Source organism: Cnephaeus nilssonii (genome assembly GCF_951640355.1).
Source record: "Cnephaeus nilssonii genome assembly, chromosome: 15".
NCBI lineage: Eukaryota > Metazoa > Chordata > Mammalia > Chiroptera > Vespertilionidae > Cnephaeus > Cnephaeus nilssonii.
In genome coordinates, this window is record NC_137086.1 from 53,076,720 (window position 1) to 53,092,278 (window position 15,559).

A 15,559-nucleotide genomic window follows, 5' to 3' on the forward strand; every position below is an offset into this window, starting at 1 on the left:
GAAAACCAAAACAGTTCTCTCCCTTCAGCCTGGTAGCAGGCCCTGTCTCCAGGTTGCAGTGGGGAGAGGTTAAGCTGGGATGCACGATGGAGCAACAGTGCAGATTTTCTGGTCATTTGTGGCAATGTTGTGAAATTCTGTGGCTTTAAACATGGCCTTATCTGAATAATTTCATGACAGTATATTCCTAAGCCAAATTGGAGTGACTTTCAGAATAGTATCTAAAGTAACTCGTGCCCATCAGCTTCAACCATGCTTCAGCAATGCGTTGCCTTTGTTTCTGGTTAGGACTCGTTAACTCTTGGTTTTTCAGCCCATCTCTGTCAAAATTCTATAAATTTATAAGCTTAGGGAGTTCCTTAGGAAGCCTGCTGCAAGCCTCACATACAGATGTTGCCACTTGGTGAGCAGATTTCAATTTGAAAGTTTCTTCATCTCGAAGAAGCTGGCCCAGAACCTAAACCCTGTGGCATTTTAGTTGCTATCCGATGGGTAGTGCCTCGGTTAGGTCCTCAGATTACAAGGTAAGATGTTCCCCTCAAGTCCTCTGGTTTTATGAAGTCGAACTTGACAGCATCTGTTTGGTTTGGTTTTTTTAAGTTCAATTAAAAAAGACAAGTATGATTCTGTGCCCCTGATAGGGCCCCTAGGTGCCCAGATTGTGCACAGACATTGATGTGTGCACACGTGACCTGAAAACCCTGTGGGCCCTGTGTGCACAGACCCCTCGGGCCTAGACCCATGATTTTTCTCTTCTAATCTAACGGGCCTTTACTAACCACCAGGAACCTGGTGTTTCCATTGTTTCCTTTGTAGACAATGGCTGTGGCCTGTGGTTTGTTGGCTCCTCTGTCTACACAAACCACCATCACCCCGATCTCTTTCAAGCCATACTTTTTGAGCTCAGTAGGTTCAGAGCTTTGGTCTAAGCCCCATTAATTTTACAGAATCCTTCCCCCTTCCCCCCTTCCCCCCCACACATCCCAAGAGAATTCTTCAGAAACAGTTTTCTAAAAGCCTTTCTCCCTCACCTAGTTGGGAGTGTTTTGTTGGAGATGGTAGATGAATCTGGTGACAAATCTGAGCTGGAGAGAACTACTTTAAATCTTGCTTCCAGATTTTGGTGAGCGTGTTTAGAATTCTATCTTACATATGAAACAGTCCGCATTTAATAGCCACGCTGGCACGAAGACAGATGGGACATCCTATTCTGTAAACTGGATGAAGTCCCAGCTCGCTCCTTTGAGATTCTGACCACACCGTGTATAAAAGGTCTACCTGAGGTGGAAGCACCACTGTTCCCAGTTAAGACGTGTAATACTCTTGAATCAGCAAGCAGACCCGGCCAACTAGGAAGCACCAGCCAGCCGATCTAGGGGACGAAGACTTCATGGGTTCCTGCACCCTAGTCACGTCAACTATTCTGGCCAAGCCTGAATGCTTTTCATTTTGTCTAGGAGAGCTTCTCCTGACAATTAACAAGACACTAGTTTCACCAATAAAACCCGTTTTTTGATATGCAGTGTGCGAATAGAAGGCAAATGGAAGTCGGTTGAATTACAAAAGAGCTTGTCAGGCTGCCCCTGGAGCCCAGCCCAATTGGACAGCAGCCACCTTGTTAGCAGACCATTCTTAGATTGAGAGCTTACCTTGGAAAATATCACACTGACTATACAGTAGTATTTTTTATTTATTTTTAACTGTTTTTATTGATTTCAGAGAGGAAGGAAAAGGGAGAGATAGAAACATCAATGATGAGGAAGAATCATCAATCGGCTGCCTCCTGCACTCCCCACTCTGGGGATCAAGCTCACAACCCTGACATGTGCCCTGACCAGGAATTGAACTATGATGTCCTTGTTTATAGCTCAATGCTCAACCACTGAGCAACACCGGCTGGGCTGCAGTATTTTAAAATAAATTACGGACACTGTAGCAGGCTCCCAGCCTAATTTACTGAGCCCTTAGATGGATTACCTTTTATAGCGTCACTTGGCCAGCAGCCTGTTTTCCTATTTGAATATATTCTTGGTGACATATGTAAACAAACTTTGTATTACACACATCACTTTGCATTTCATTCATGTGGCTATCCTTGAATTCAATGTCTGTGTTGTATCATCTATAATAATAAAAGTGTAATATGCTAATTAGACTGGACAGCCGAACTACCTTCCAGACGTTATTCCGGACGTCCTTCCAGATGAAGCCACTGTGGTGGGGCCAAGGCAGAGGCAGTTAGGGGTGATCAGGCAGGCAGGCGAGTGGTTAGGCTCAATCAGGCAGGCAGACGAGAGGTTAGGGGCAATGAGGCAGGCAGGCAGGCAGAGGTGGTTATGGGTGAATCAGGCAAGCAGGTGAGCAGTTAGGGGCGATCAGGAAGGCAGGCAGGCAAGTGATTAGGAGCCAGCAGTCCCAGATTGTGAGAGGGTGCAGGCCGGGCTGATGGCCGCACTCCCCTCTGGTGCACGAATTTAGTGCACTGGGCCTCTAGTCTATATATATAAAAGGCTAAGTGACCAGCTTGCCGGCTGACCAGCCAACTGGCTGGTAAGTATGATGCTCACTGACCACCAGGGGGCAGACACTCAACACAGGTGCAGCTGAGCGACAGCAACTTTGCCGAGTGCCCTCTTGCATTCTGGGACCCCTAGGGGTATGTCGGACTGCCAGTTTTGGCCCGATCTCCACAGGCCAGGATGAGGGACCCCACCTGCCGGAGGGACCCTGCTCACTCTGCAGATGCCCTTTAAGCCCCGGCAGTGCCCCAGGTGCAGCCAGCCGGGCAGGGACCCCAGGAGGATGGCTCCAGGGCGTGTCTGGCCTGTCTCGCCCAGTCCTTCCCCACCGGCCACCTTCTAATTAATTTCCTTTCAATGTGCACGAATCTGTGCACCAGGCCTCTAGTACGATATAAGTAATGCTCAACAGGCCTACGTCTGTGGTGCCGAGGTCTGTGGTAGCAGCGCCTTAGCTGTCCTCCAGGGGATTTCTATACTTTAAATGCCCCATGAATATCTTGTTTCCTTCTGTCTGTGTGCCTGTTTCACCAGTGCTTCCAGCGACACCTCAAGCTACAGCTCCATTTGCCTATGGAATTGTCAGGACCCACCCAGGTGCCCCGAAGACTGATGGCATTTGGGATGCGGAGCCTGAGAGGTGAGGGTGTGGCCTCTGTCCTCTGTCCAGAAAAGAACTTTCAAAAACATCCTCTGCTCAAGCTTCCCAGGACGAGGGAGACTCGAAAGAAGGAACTGGAAGGCCCCTCCAGCACTTCACCCGCATGGACGTGGGTGCACCCCCCAGGGCCCGAGAAGGGACCAGGCTGCTCCTGGCCCACGTCCTCTTCCTCCTCACAGTCCCTGTTGGCTCGTTTTCCCTTTTTCGACACCCGACTGCCTTCCATGAATGATAGGGGTTAAAGGTGATGGTGAAAACCACAAGGTGTTGACATCCTGAACCAGAGCCTTTCCGTTCAGCCGAGGGCTCTAGCGATGAGACGGTGAAGCGGGTCTCTGAGAAGGAAGGTGGGGTGTATCCTTTAAGAACACTTTTAGCACATTTCAGTGTCTTAATTATTTGCAGTGTTTTTCCCCAAGTATTCACCGTTCTATGGCTGCAGAGCACCAAACAGGTCTAGCTGGTTAAACCAAACCCACCAGGTAGACCCTCAGGTGCTCGTCCAGTGGCCCTGGTGCCCGACATTCTTCTCCCAACATTCTATTTCAAATCGCCTCCAGCGAGGCCAGGGATGGGCCAAGGCTTCTTAAAGGATGCAACAAATATCACTTTCTTATTGTACTGTGGTAAGGTAGGCACTGTTATGAGACATTCAAATACAATTTAGGGCAGCATTTAGCAAAGTATTTGGAAAATGCCCAGCTTTTATTTTTATATATATTTATATACTAGAGGCCCAGTGCATGATTGAATCATGCACGTGTAGGGGTCCCCTACACGCTTTCGCTTTTCGCAGTGGAGCTGGGTGCCTGTCTGCTGGTGCACCAGGCCTTTCAGAAGCCTCTGCCGAGCCGGAGCAGACAGGCACCTAGCTCCCCCACTTTTGATGGTCCGCGGCCGCTGAGGGGGGCTACCCTGCTGTTGAGAGGCGCAGGGGGCGGGACTTCCTCAACGGCCGCTGAGGGGGCTGCCGCGGACACCTGGCTACCCTGCCGTTGAGAGGTGCAGCTGGGTGTCAGCAGCAGGCCCCCTCAGCGGCCGTTGAGGAAGTCCCGCCCCCTGCGCCTCTCAACAGCAGGGTAGCACCCCTCAGTGGCAGCGGATCCGTGCCTCTCAATGGCCGGATAGGCCACCCCGAGTCCCACCCCCCAGTCCCGCCCCCCAGCCTCCCGCCGCCCAATCGTGGGCATAGCGGAGTGATGGTAATTTACATGTTACTCTATTATTAGATAGGATTTTTAAAAATATATTTTATTGATTTTTTACAGAGAGGAAGGGAGAAGGATAGAGAATTATAACATCGATGAGAGAGAAACATCAATCAGCTGCCTCCTGCACACCCCCTCCTGGGGATGTGCCCGCAACCAAGGTACATGCCCTTGACCGGAATCGAACCTGGGACCCTTGAGTCCGCAGGCTGACACTCTATCTACTGAGCCAAACCGGTTAGGGCAATGCCCAGCTTTTAGATGTTTGTAAATTCTGGAACCAGCCAGAACAGAAGATGGTCAGGAGAAAGAGTGGAATAAGATGGGTGGAAAGGAGAAGTTGCTGGAAAGATTACCATGAATAATAAGAATGAATATGAGTTTTCAGTATTAGAAATTAGGGTTCAGCTCATCTTGAGGTTCCCTCTCCCACCTCAAAAGTGCCCAGATCATGCCTGGGCGAGGAATCAAATACTTGGCGATAACTGGTCAGTTGATTCTGGACAGGAGTGTGACATCCACAGAATTCCCAGGATTCCTGATATCACTTGCCTGAGGGAGGAAGAGGGGAGGGGATGGTGTTCCTTGACCAAAGGATAGCATTTGAAAAGCATGGTGAGGACGAACAGAGGCACGGTGCGGTAGATGAGGCTGGAGATCACGGGTAGGAAAACCAGGAGACTGGACATCTGGAATGAAAGCTTAGCATTGGGAAGGCCCAGCTGTCCTCTGAATGCAGTTCCCACGGAAACGCTCCTGAGAGTGGACATCCACCCCAGAACAGAGAAGATAAAGGACAATGGTTACAGCACGGACACGGGGTCAATTCTGGATTACCACTTCCTAGCTGTGCGATCTTGGCCAAGTTAACGAACCTTGATTAAACATGGTGCCTATTTCCTCACTCTTAGATGAAACTAATAGTATTAAATAAGGTGCGAACATGGTGCCTGGTGCAAAGTAACGGTTCAGTAAGTGGTAGGTGGGGTTCAGAAGGCAGAGAACACAACGCACAATTCACGTGGGAGCAAACTCCAGAAGACAGACCACACACCTCCCTGCACAGGCGTGATCAGCCTGCCCTCCTTCAGACACTGCTAAGGTCTTCCGGCAAAATCTCCTTGAGGATCAGCGACCTAGTAAAAATCACGAAAACCAGAGGTTCTTTATAGGAAGAGTCTGAGATCAAGGGGAGAGAGCTATGACCCTAGGTGCGGTGGCCACAGGTATGAACGTATTAACGCTGAGAGGCCCCGGAGCTCCCACCACCTTTCATGTACTGGGTTTGGGGTGCCTGCTGAGTGCCGGGCACTTGGGGTTCTGCCAGTACAGCTTTCTTCCCGTGCAGTTGCTGAGGCCAAAACTGTGGGATCATTTTCTCCTTTTTCCTCGCACTTCACATCTATTTAATCAGCGAATCCTGTTGTGCCATTACCACAACTTATCCAGGGCCTGACTCACCCTCTTGCGGTCTCCCCTGCACCCCTGGCCCGGCCACCATCTTCGCCAGGACCCTGGCCATCATCCCCCACCCGCATGCCTGTCTCCTCCCCGTCTCCTGTCAGCACAGCAGCGGGACCATCTCAGGAGACCTGTGAGACCCTGTGAGATCCCGCACTGCGCACCTCAGGTCCCTGCTAAGGTGGCCCTGGAGGCTGCGGGAAGTGGTTCTTGTTCCTTTCTGTGCTCTTCTCCTGCCCCTCCCTGTGCTCCCCTCACCCCACCTCGCTCGCCACGGTGCTGCCCCTCAGGCTGGCTGCAGCTTCGAGACATTTCCTTCACAGTTCTCTTTTCTCAGGAGGTCCATGTCCCCTACCTCCTCTTTCTTAAGGAGGCCGCCCCCACCATCCAATTAAAAACAGCGATCCCATGCCCACCCAGGCTTCCCAGAATTCCCTACCCCCCTAGCCCACTTTATTATTTCCCCATAACCCATATTATCATCTTATTCCCCCCACGCACACACACACACACACACATACGTAAACATATACATACACACATACACACTCAAGCATATACATATACAGTCATACACATACACACACATGGGTGCTAGCTTTGTCTACAACAATGTTTGGCACATAGTAAGTGCTCTGTAAATGCTTATGAGAGAATGAATATTGTGGGCCAGGCTGTTCAGGGTGATTTTAAAAGTGCACACCAATGTAAAACACTTAGCCACTGTGGGAAAGATGTTGGCAGCTCCTCAAAAAATTAAACATGGAGTTCCCATATGACCCAGCAATTCCACTCCTAGGTATATACCCAAGGGCATTAAAAACGTATGTTCAGCCAAAACCGGTTTGGTTCAGTGGATAGAGCGTCGGCCTGCGGACTGAAAGGTCCCAGGTTCAATTCCGGTCAGGGGCATGTGCCTTGGTTGCGGGCACGTCCCCAGTGGAGGGTGTGCAGGAGGCAGCTGATTGATGTTTCTAGCTCTCTATCTCTCTCCCTTCCTCTCTGTAATAAATCAATAAAAAATATATTTAAAAAAAACACGTATGTTCACACACAAATTCACACATGAATAGTCAAGTCAGCATTACTCAGAAGAGGTAAAAAGTGGAAACAGCTCAAATGTCCTTCAAGTGATGGATAAGCAGAACATGACATATCCGTACAATGGAATAGCATTTGTCCTAAAGAGGAATGAAGCACTACAGCCTGGGTGGGCCTTGAAAACATGCCTGTGAAAGAAGCCAGAAGCAAAGGCCACAGATTGTATGATTTCATTTAAATGAAATGACCAGACTAGACAAACCCATAGAGACAGCAAGTGGATTCGTGGTCGCCAGGGGTGGGTGGAAGGGGCGTGGAGGGTAACTGCTAATGGTGCGGGGTTTCTTTTTGGAGTGATGAAATGTTCTAGAATTAGGTAGTGTGATGGTTGTATAATTCTTTGAACATATTAGAAACCGCTGAATTGCACACTTTAAAATGGTGAATTTTAGCCCTAACCAGTTTGGCTCGGTGGATAGAGCATCGGCCTGCAGACTCAAGGGTCGCAGGTTTGATTCCGGTCAAGGGCATGTACCTTGGTTGTGGGCACATTCCCGGTAGGGGGGTATGCAGGAGGCAGCTGATTGATGTTTCTCTCTCACCGATGTTTCTAACACTCTCTCCCTCTCCTTTCCTCTCTGTAAAAATCAATAAAATATATATTTTTTAAAAATAAAACAAAATGGTGAATTTTATGTGAACTTTAAGTAAAAAACACACCTGTGTTAGCTACTCTTTTTTTTTTTAATATATTTTATTGATTTTTTACAGAGAGGAAGAGAGAGGGATAGAGAGCTAGAAACATCGATGAGAGAGAAACATCGATTAGCTGCCTCCTGCACACCCCCTACTGGGGATGTGCCCGCAACCAAGGTACATGCCCTTGACCGGAATCGAACCTGGGACCTTTCAGTCCGTAGGCCGACGCTCTACCCACTGAGCCAAACCGGTTTCGGCTGTGTTAGATACTCTTAATAGTCCTATCCTACAAATGATAAAGCCAAGGTTAGGGGGGCAGCTCTGCTCTGGTGCCCAGCAGCCTTGCGCGTCTGCATGGGCAAGGCTTGGCGGCCGTGGAGGTAGCAGCCTTGTGAGCTGCTTGGCTAGAGTTGAGGCTTGGCTTCTGCACAGCAGAGCGACCCACTGCCCAGGCCATCTGTTACCTGGACCTCCAGCTCGGCGTCATCCTGTGGGGCCAGGGATGCAAGGACACCATGCTGATCCTGCTTTTGCTGGCTGTGCCTGCAGCATCCTGTCTGCATCCTCGTGGGCCCGATGTCTCCTTAAGTCTGTGGAAGTGTGGCCACCGTCCCAGCAGCTCAAGGGTGACCCTCTCGGCCCCGCTGGCCACCACGCTGCTGCTCTGGGGATGCTGAACACTATGATGCAGAGGCTAAATAAGTGTTCCCAGTCCCACCCCTGCCAGAGCCAAGATCCTAACCCAGGTGGTCCGATTCAGCCACACAAAGTAAAATCCATCGGGCACGGCCTCTGATATGAGAGTAAGTTACAATTGGGACATTTCTAGAAAACACAAGACGATCTGTTCTACTAAAGTTTTCTGACCTCTTCAGAACATCTGCCTTCTCTTTACTACAACAAATCCAGAGGAGTCGAGAATTCAGAAAAGTCTCCCTAGAGCATTCAGACAGCCATCCTTGGGAAAATTTGGGGGTAGGACACTTAAAGCCACTTAACTTTTAGAAGCACTGGCCTCGGAATACCCCAGAATTCCTTTCTCAGGATTAGAACCAAACTGGCGGCCTTTGTACTGTATTTGAGCACTGCCTCCCCATTGCCACTGCCGTTTCCAAAGGTTGGAGGTCATCATCCATGAGGAACATTTGCAGCGTGGCGCTCACCTGGGCCTCTGTCACCACCTGATCTTCCAGCTGCCTCCGTCCTGGAGGTGGACGAGCTGGGCTGGATCCTGGGAGCCAGAGGCAGCAGACCCTGCAGAGTTGCTGCTGTGTTTGCTGTCGAAGGGATGGCTTCGGCAGCGATGGGGGTACCTAGGCTGTGCCATAGCTTCCTTCTTGGTCTGCGAGGCCGGTGGCCAGCCATCGTGAATGGGTTCCATGTTGACAAAGAGGCGGGAGGTCCGGCTCTGGTCCCACGGGGCAAACCTGGGGAGTGCCAGATCCGAGCCCGACTCCCAGCTCGGGCCCAGGCCAGTGCGCGGGGTTAGAGCCTCCCTGACTGGGAGCCCGACCTCCTGCTCTGTGAGCTTCCTCCCAGGCTGGCTGTGCTGCTGGGCAGAGGGCATGTCCAGAAGGCACCTGGCGTCTCACACCCCCAGCCACTGGTCCCGGGAGGAGAGGTGAGGGGAAAGCCACACTTTCACGATCCCAACCATGGGCAGTAGGTCCTCCAGCCTGAAGGGCAGTGGGGCAGTGTCCGCTGGGGGGCTTCTGAGTCTCAAAATCAGGGATCTGAGCCCCACCTCCCATCATCTCAGCAACTTCTCCTCAACTGGGAGCTCAGGCAAGCCAGCAAGGGCCAGGCCAGTCCAGCAGAGCACTTTCCCAGGAGCCTTAGGGAGGGGTGGCTCGTGTAGAGCACCCATTCCCAACATTTGCAGCTGACTTTGCAGCTCGCTCATTGCAGCAAAGGCGAGAGGGTGACTGTTGCCACCCTGATTTTAGAGAGAAAGGCACTGAGCAGTACTGCACCATTGCTGATGCTTATTTGGGCTCTTAGTTTGTTTGACCCAGGAATTTTGTTGTATTATTTCATTTCATTTGCTATCATTACCCCATTTTAGAAAGGACAAAACTGAGGCCCAGGAGGGTTAAGCAGCCTGCTCAGTGCTGTCCCAGGCCAGCCGGGCTGTGTTTCCCAGGAGGTGAGCTGGGGGGGGGGGGGGGGGGTCTTTCCAGCGGGGACAGCATCAGGAGAGCCTGATGGTCTTCGGGAACAAACGTGGCCACGTGGGGGCAGTGGATCAACACAAACGGAAAAGCCACCCCTTGCCAGCCCTCAGCCCGCGGAGGCCGCCCAGGGGTCCGTTTTAACATTTGTTTTACAGGTTTCCCAGGCAGTGGAGGGGATTGGGTAAAAGTGTGGTGTCTGGGCCCGACTGCCCGGGATGGAAGCGGCCTTCATTTCCCAGCTGTGTGATCTCAGGGACGTTATTACCTGGTGGGCCTGTTTCTCCTCTGCAAAGGCTCACTCAGCAATGGCCCACGGGCCGCCGCAGCCAGAGAGGGTGGGTGGCTGCTCTCCACTGGACGGAGCCAGGAGCTGCAGTCACCACGGGGAGCAGCAAGGTTGAAGTGGCAGCCGGCGGGTTCCAAGCAGAAGAATTTTAGCGATGACTGCTAGACCTTAGAAGAACCACAGGCAAAACAGTTGCTTAGCCAACAAATTGAACCACCAAAGAAATCAAGGATGATAATGATGAAGATGAGGGCAATTGCTACAATAAAAAGTCACACCCAGCCCCGGCTGGCATGGCTCAGCGGTTGAGCATCAACCTATGAACCAGGAAGTCACAGGTTCGATTCCGGTCAGGGCACAGGACCGGGTTGAGGGATCTATCCCGGGTGTGGAGCATGCAGGAGGCAGCCTATGAATGATTCTCTCTCATCATTGATGTTTCTATCTCTCCCTCTCCCTTCCCCTCTGAAATCAATAAAAATATATTAAAAAAAAAATCACACCCCAGCTCAGCCCATGTGGCTCAGTGGTTGAGCATCAAACTATGAACCAGGAGGTCACGGTTTGATTCCAGGTCAGGGCACATGCCTGGGTTGCAGGCTTGATCCCCGGTAGGGGGCCTGCTAGAGGCAGCCGATCAATGATTCATTGATGTTTCTATCTCTCTCCCTCTCCCTTCCTCTTTGAAATCAATAAAAATATATATTTTTAAAAAGTCACACCCCTTGTTCAATTTCTACCCTGAGCCAATTTTCAAACCCCGAACCCACTGACTGAAGAAGAGGCTAGAACTCCAGGATGAAGGACCCTCCAACGCATGGCAATTGAACATGATATTGATTTCTTCTGGTCATCTATCGAAGGGAACTACTTTCTTGGGCAACTGAGCAGTGGGAAAAGGGAAATATCTAAACTTTTGAGGACAGTTGGTCATAGACCACCAGTTGATTAACTGTATCATGGGTTCTTGTTAGACTAGGAGCATGCAGGGGTTATGTAATAAGTGACAGTTACATGGAGCTACAGCCAGAATTTAGTTCAGAGTAGGTCCGTTAAAGTTTGTACTACCCATCGGTCATTTTCCCAGTCTCCCAATGCATATTAGGCATAAACATCTGATAGTTGCCTAATCCCTACAGTACTTTTACTTATAGCTATTTGAGTGTGTATGTAATGGTATCTCAATGTGCTTTAAAATTTTTTAATTGTTCAATTACAGTTGATAATCAATATTACATTAGTTTCAGGTGTAGCGCATAATGGTTAGACAGGTATATAACTTACAAGATGATTCCCCCAATAATCTATACTCACCTACACCATACATAGTCATTACAATTTTACTGACTATATTTTCTATGCCTTACTTTACATGCCCATGACTACTTTGTAACTGCCAATTTGTACTTCTGAATCCCTCATCGTTCCACCCAGCCCCCCAAATCCCCTCACATCTGGCAACAATCAGTTTGTTCTCTGTATCTATGAGTTTGTTTCTGTTTTGTTTGTTCATTTGTTTTGTTCTTTAGATTCCACATATAAGTAAAATCATATGGTATTTGTCTTTCTCTGTCTGATTTATTTCACTTAGCAGAACACCTTCAAGATCCATTCATGTTGTTGGAAATGGCAAGATTTCATTCTTTGTTATGGCTGAGTAATATTTTATTGTATATACTAGAGGCCCGGTGCACGACATTTGTGCACTGGTGGGGGGTCCCTCAGCCTGGCCTCTCGCAGTCCAGGACTCCTTGGGGGATGTCCACCAACCACGGAGCTCCTGCCACCGCAGCTGCGCTTGCCAGTCGTGAGCCCGCTGGCGAGCCCGGCTTCTGGCTGAGCACCCCCACCCCCACCCCCACCCCCGGCCCCGTGGGAGTGCACTGACCACCAGGGGGCAGCTCCTGTGTTGGGCATCTGCCCTCTGATGGACAGTGCGCATCATAGCGACTGGCTGTTCCGCCATTTGGTCGATTTGCATGTTACCCTTTTATTATATAGGATATACCACATCTTTTTTTTTTTCTTTTAATATATTTTATTGATTTTTTACAGAGAAGAAGGGAGAGGGAGAGAGAGTCAGAAACATCGATCAGCTGCCTCCTGCACACCTCCTACTGGGGATGTGCCCGCAACCAAGGTACACACCCTTGGCCGGAATCGAACCTGGGACCCTTGAGTCCGCAGGCCGACGCTCTATCCACTGAGCCAAACCGGTTAGGGCTATACCACATCTTCTTTATCTATCAATGGACACTTAAGTCGCTTCCATATCTTGGCTATTGTAAATAATGCTGCAATGAACATAGAGGTGCCTATATCTTTTCAAATTAGTGTTTTGGGTTTCTTCAGATAAATATCCAGAGGCGAGATTGCAAACTTCATACTGTTTTCCATAGTTGCTGCACCAGTCTGCATTCCCACCAACAGTGCACGAGGGTTCCCTTTTCTCCATATCCTCACCAACACTTGTTTGCTGATTTGCTGATGATAGCCATTCTGACAGGTGTGAGGTGTTATTTCATTGTGGTTTTAATTTGCATATTTCTGATGATTAGTGATGTTGAATACCTTCTCATAAGTCTATGGGCCATTTGTATGTCCTCTTAAAAATTTGTTTTCAGGTTCTCTGCCCATTCTTAATTGGATTGTTTGTTTTTCATTGTTAAGTTGTACGAGTTCTTTATCAATTTTGGATAGTAACCCTATATTATATTACTGGCAAATATCTTCTTCCATTCAGTAGGTTGTCTTTTTGTTTTATTGATGATTTCCTTTGCTGTGCAGAATTTTTTTTAGTTTGATGGAGTCCCTTTTGTTTATTTTTTATGTTGTTTCCCTTACCCAAAGAGACATATCAAAACATATATTATTAAGAGCTATGTCAAATAGTTTACCGCCTAGCTTTGGCTGGGTGGCTGGACCAGTTGGTCCCATATACCAAAAGGCTGGGAGTTTGATACCTGGTCAGGGCACATACGTAGGTTGGGAGGCAACTGATCAATGTTTCTCTCTCTCTCTCTCTCTCTCAAAATCAATTCACGAAAACATATTCTTGGGTGAGGATTAAAAAATAAAGAAAGAAAAGAGTTTACTGCCTATGTTTTCTTTTAGGAGTTTTATGGTTTCTAGTCTTACATCTAAGCCCTTAATCTATTTTGAGTTTATTCTTGTATATGGTGTAAGAAGGTGGTTTAGTTTCTTTTTTTTCTTTTTTCTTTTCTTTTTTTTTTTTTTTTTTTGCATGTATTTGTACAATTTTCTCAACACCACTTATTGAAGAGACTGGCTTTACCCAATTGTATATTCTTGCCTCCTTTGTCATAGGTTAATTGGCCATATAGCCATGGGTATATTTCTGGGCTCTCTATTCTGTCTTATTGATCTACTAGAGGCCCAGTGCACAAAATTCATGCATGGGGGGGGTGTCCCTCAGGCCAGCCTGCACCCTCTCCAATCTGGGACCCCTCGAGGGATGTCCAACTGCCCGTTTAGGCCCAATCCTGGTGGGATCGGGCCTAAACGGGCAGTCGGACATCCCTCTCACAATCCAGGACTGCTGGCTCCCAACTGCTCACCTGCCTGCCTTCCTGATTGCCCCTAACCGCTTCTGCCTGCCAGCCTGATCACCCCCTAACCACTCCCCTGCCAGCCTGATTGATGCCTAACTGCTCCCCTGCCAGCGTGTTTTCCCCTAACTGCCCTCCCCTTTAGGCCTGGTCACCCCTAACTGCCCTCCCCTGCAGGCTTGGTCCCCCGCAACTGCTCTCCCCTACAGGCCTGGGTCCCACCCAATTGCCCTTCCCTGCAGGCCTGGTCACCCCCAACTTCCCTCCTCTGCTGGCCTGGTCACACCTAACTGCCTTCCCCTGCAGGCTTGATTGCCCCCAACTGCCCTCCCTTGCAGGCCTGGTCCCTCCCAACTGCCCTCCCCTGCTGGCATCTTGTGGTGGCCATCTTGTGTCCACATGGGGGCAGGATCTTTGACCACATGGGGGCAGCCATCTTGTGTGTTGGAGTGATGGTCAATCTGCATATTACTCTTTTATTTGATAGGATGTATCTATTTTTGTGCCAGTACCATGTTGTTGTTGTGTGTTTGTTTTTTAAATATATTTTATTTTTATTTTTTTAAATATATTTTATTGATTTTTTACAGAGAGGAAGGGAGAGGAATAGAGAGTTAGAAACATCAATGAGAGAGAAACATCTATCAGCTGCCTCCTGCACACTCCCTACTGGGGATGTGCCCGCAACCAAGGTAAATGCCCTTGACCGGAATCGAACCTGGGACCCTTCAGTTCGCAGGCCGACGCTCCATCCACTGAGCCAAACCAGTTAGGGCAGTACCATGTTGTTTTGATTACTATAGCCTTGTATACTTCAATATCAGGTAGCATGATACCACCAACTTTGTTCTTCTTTTTTAAGAGTGCTTTGGCTATTCAGGATCTTTTGAGGTTCCATATAAATTTTAGGATTATTATTATTTTTTTGATTCTCAGAAATGCCATTGGTATTATTTTAAATATGTTTTTTAATTGATTTTAGAGAAAGAGAGAGAAAAGGGAGGGAGAGAGAGAGAAACATCAATGTAAGAGAGAAGCATAGATCAGCTGTCCCCTGATCACCCCCTACCAGGTGTCAAGCCTGTAACCCAGTCATGTGCCCAGACTGGGAATCGAACTGGTGACCTTTTGGTGCATGAGATTATTTTTTATTGATTTCAGAGAGGAAGGGAGAGGAAGAGAGAGAGATAGAAACACCAACGATGAGAGAGAATCATTGATTGGCTAGCTGCCCCTCACTGGGGATTGAGCCTGATACCCAGGCATGTGCCCTGACCAGAATCAAACTGAGTTCTCCTGGTTCACAGGCCAATGCTCAACCACTGAGCAACACTGGCCAAGCTCTAGGTAAATGGAATTGCTTTCTTAATTTCTTTTATAGTTCATTATCTATAATAATAAAAGTGTAATATGCTAATTAGACCAGACGTCCTTCTGGACGTCCTTCCGGACCACCTTCCTGACAAAGCCGGGTCTGCAAGGGAAGCCTGGGTCCTGGGTGCCAGAGGGAAGCTGGTGCCAGCAGCTGGGGGAAGGAAGGCCTACTCTTGCATGATTTTCATGCATCGGGCCTCTAGTTGATGTATAAAAATGCAACCAATTTCTGAATATTAATTTTGTATCCTGGTACTTCACTGAATTCATTTATCAGTTCTAGTAGTTTTTTGGTGGATTCTGCTATGAACATAGGGGTGCATATATACTATCATGTCATCTGCAAATAATAACAGTTTTAGCTCTTTCCAATTTGGATGCCATTTATTTCTTTTTCTTGTCTGATTGTTGTGGCTAGGACTTCCTATTACAATGCTTAATAAAAATGGTAAAAGTGGATATCCTTGTCTTGTTCTTAATCTTTAAAAAACTATTTTAGGTTTTCACTGTTGATTATGATGTTAGCTGTAGGTTTGTCACATGTGGCCTTTATTATGTTGAGGTATA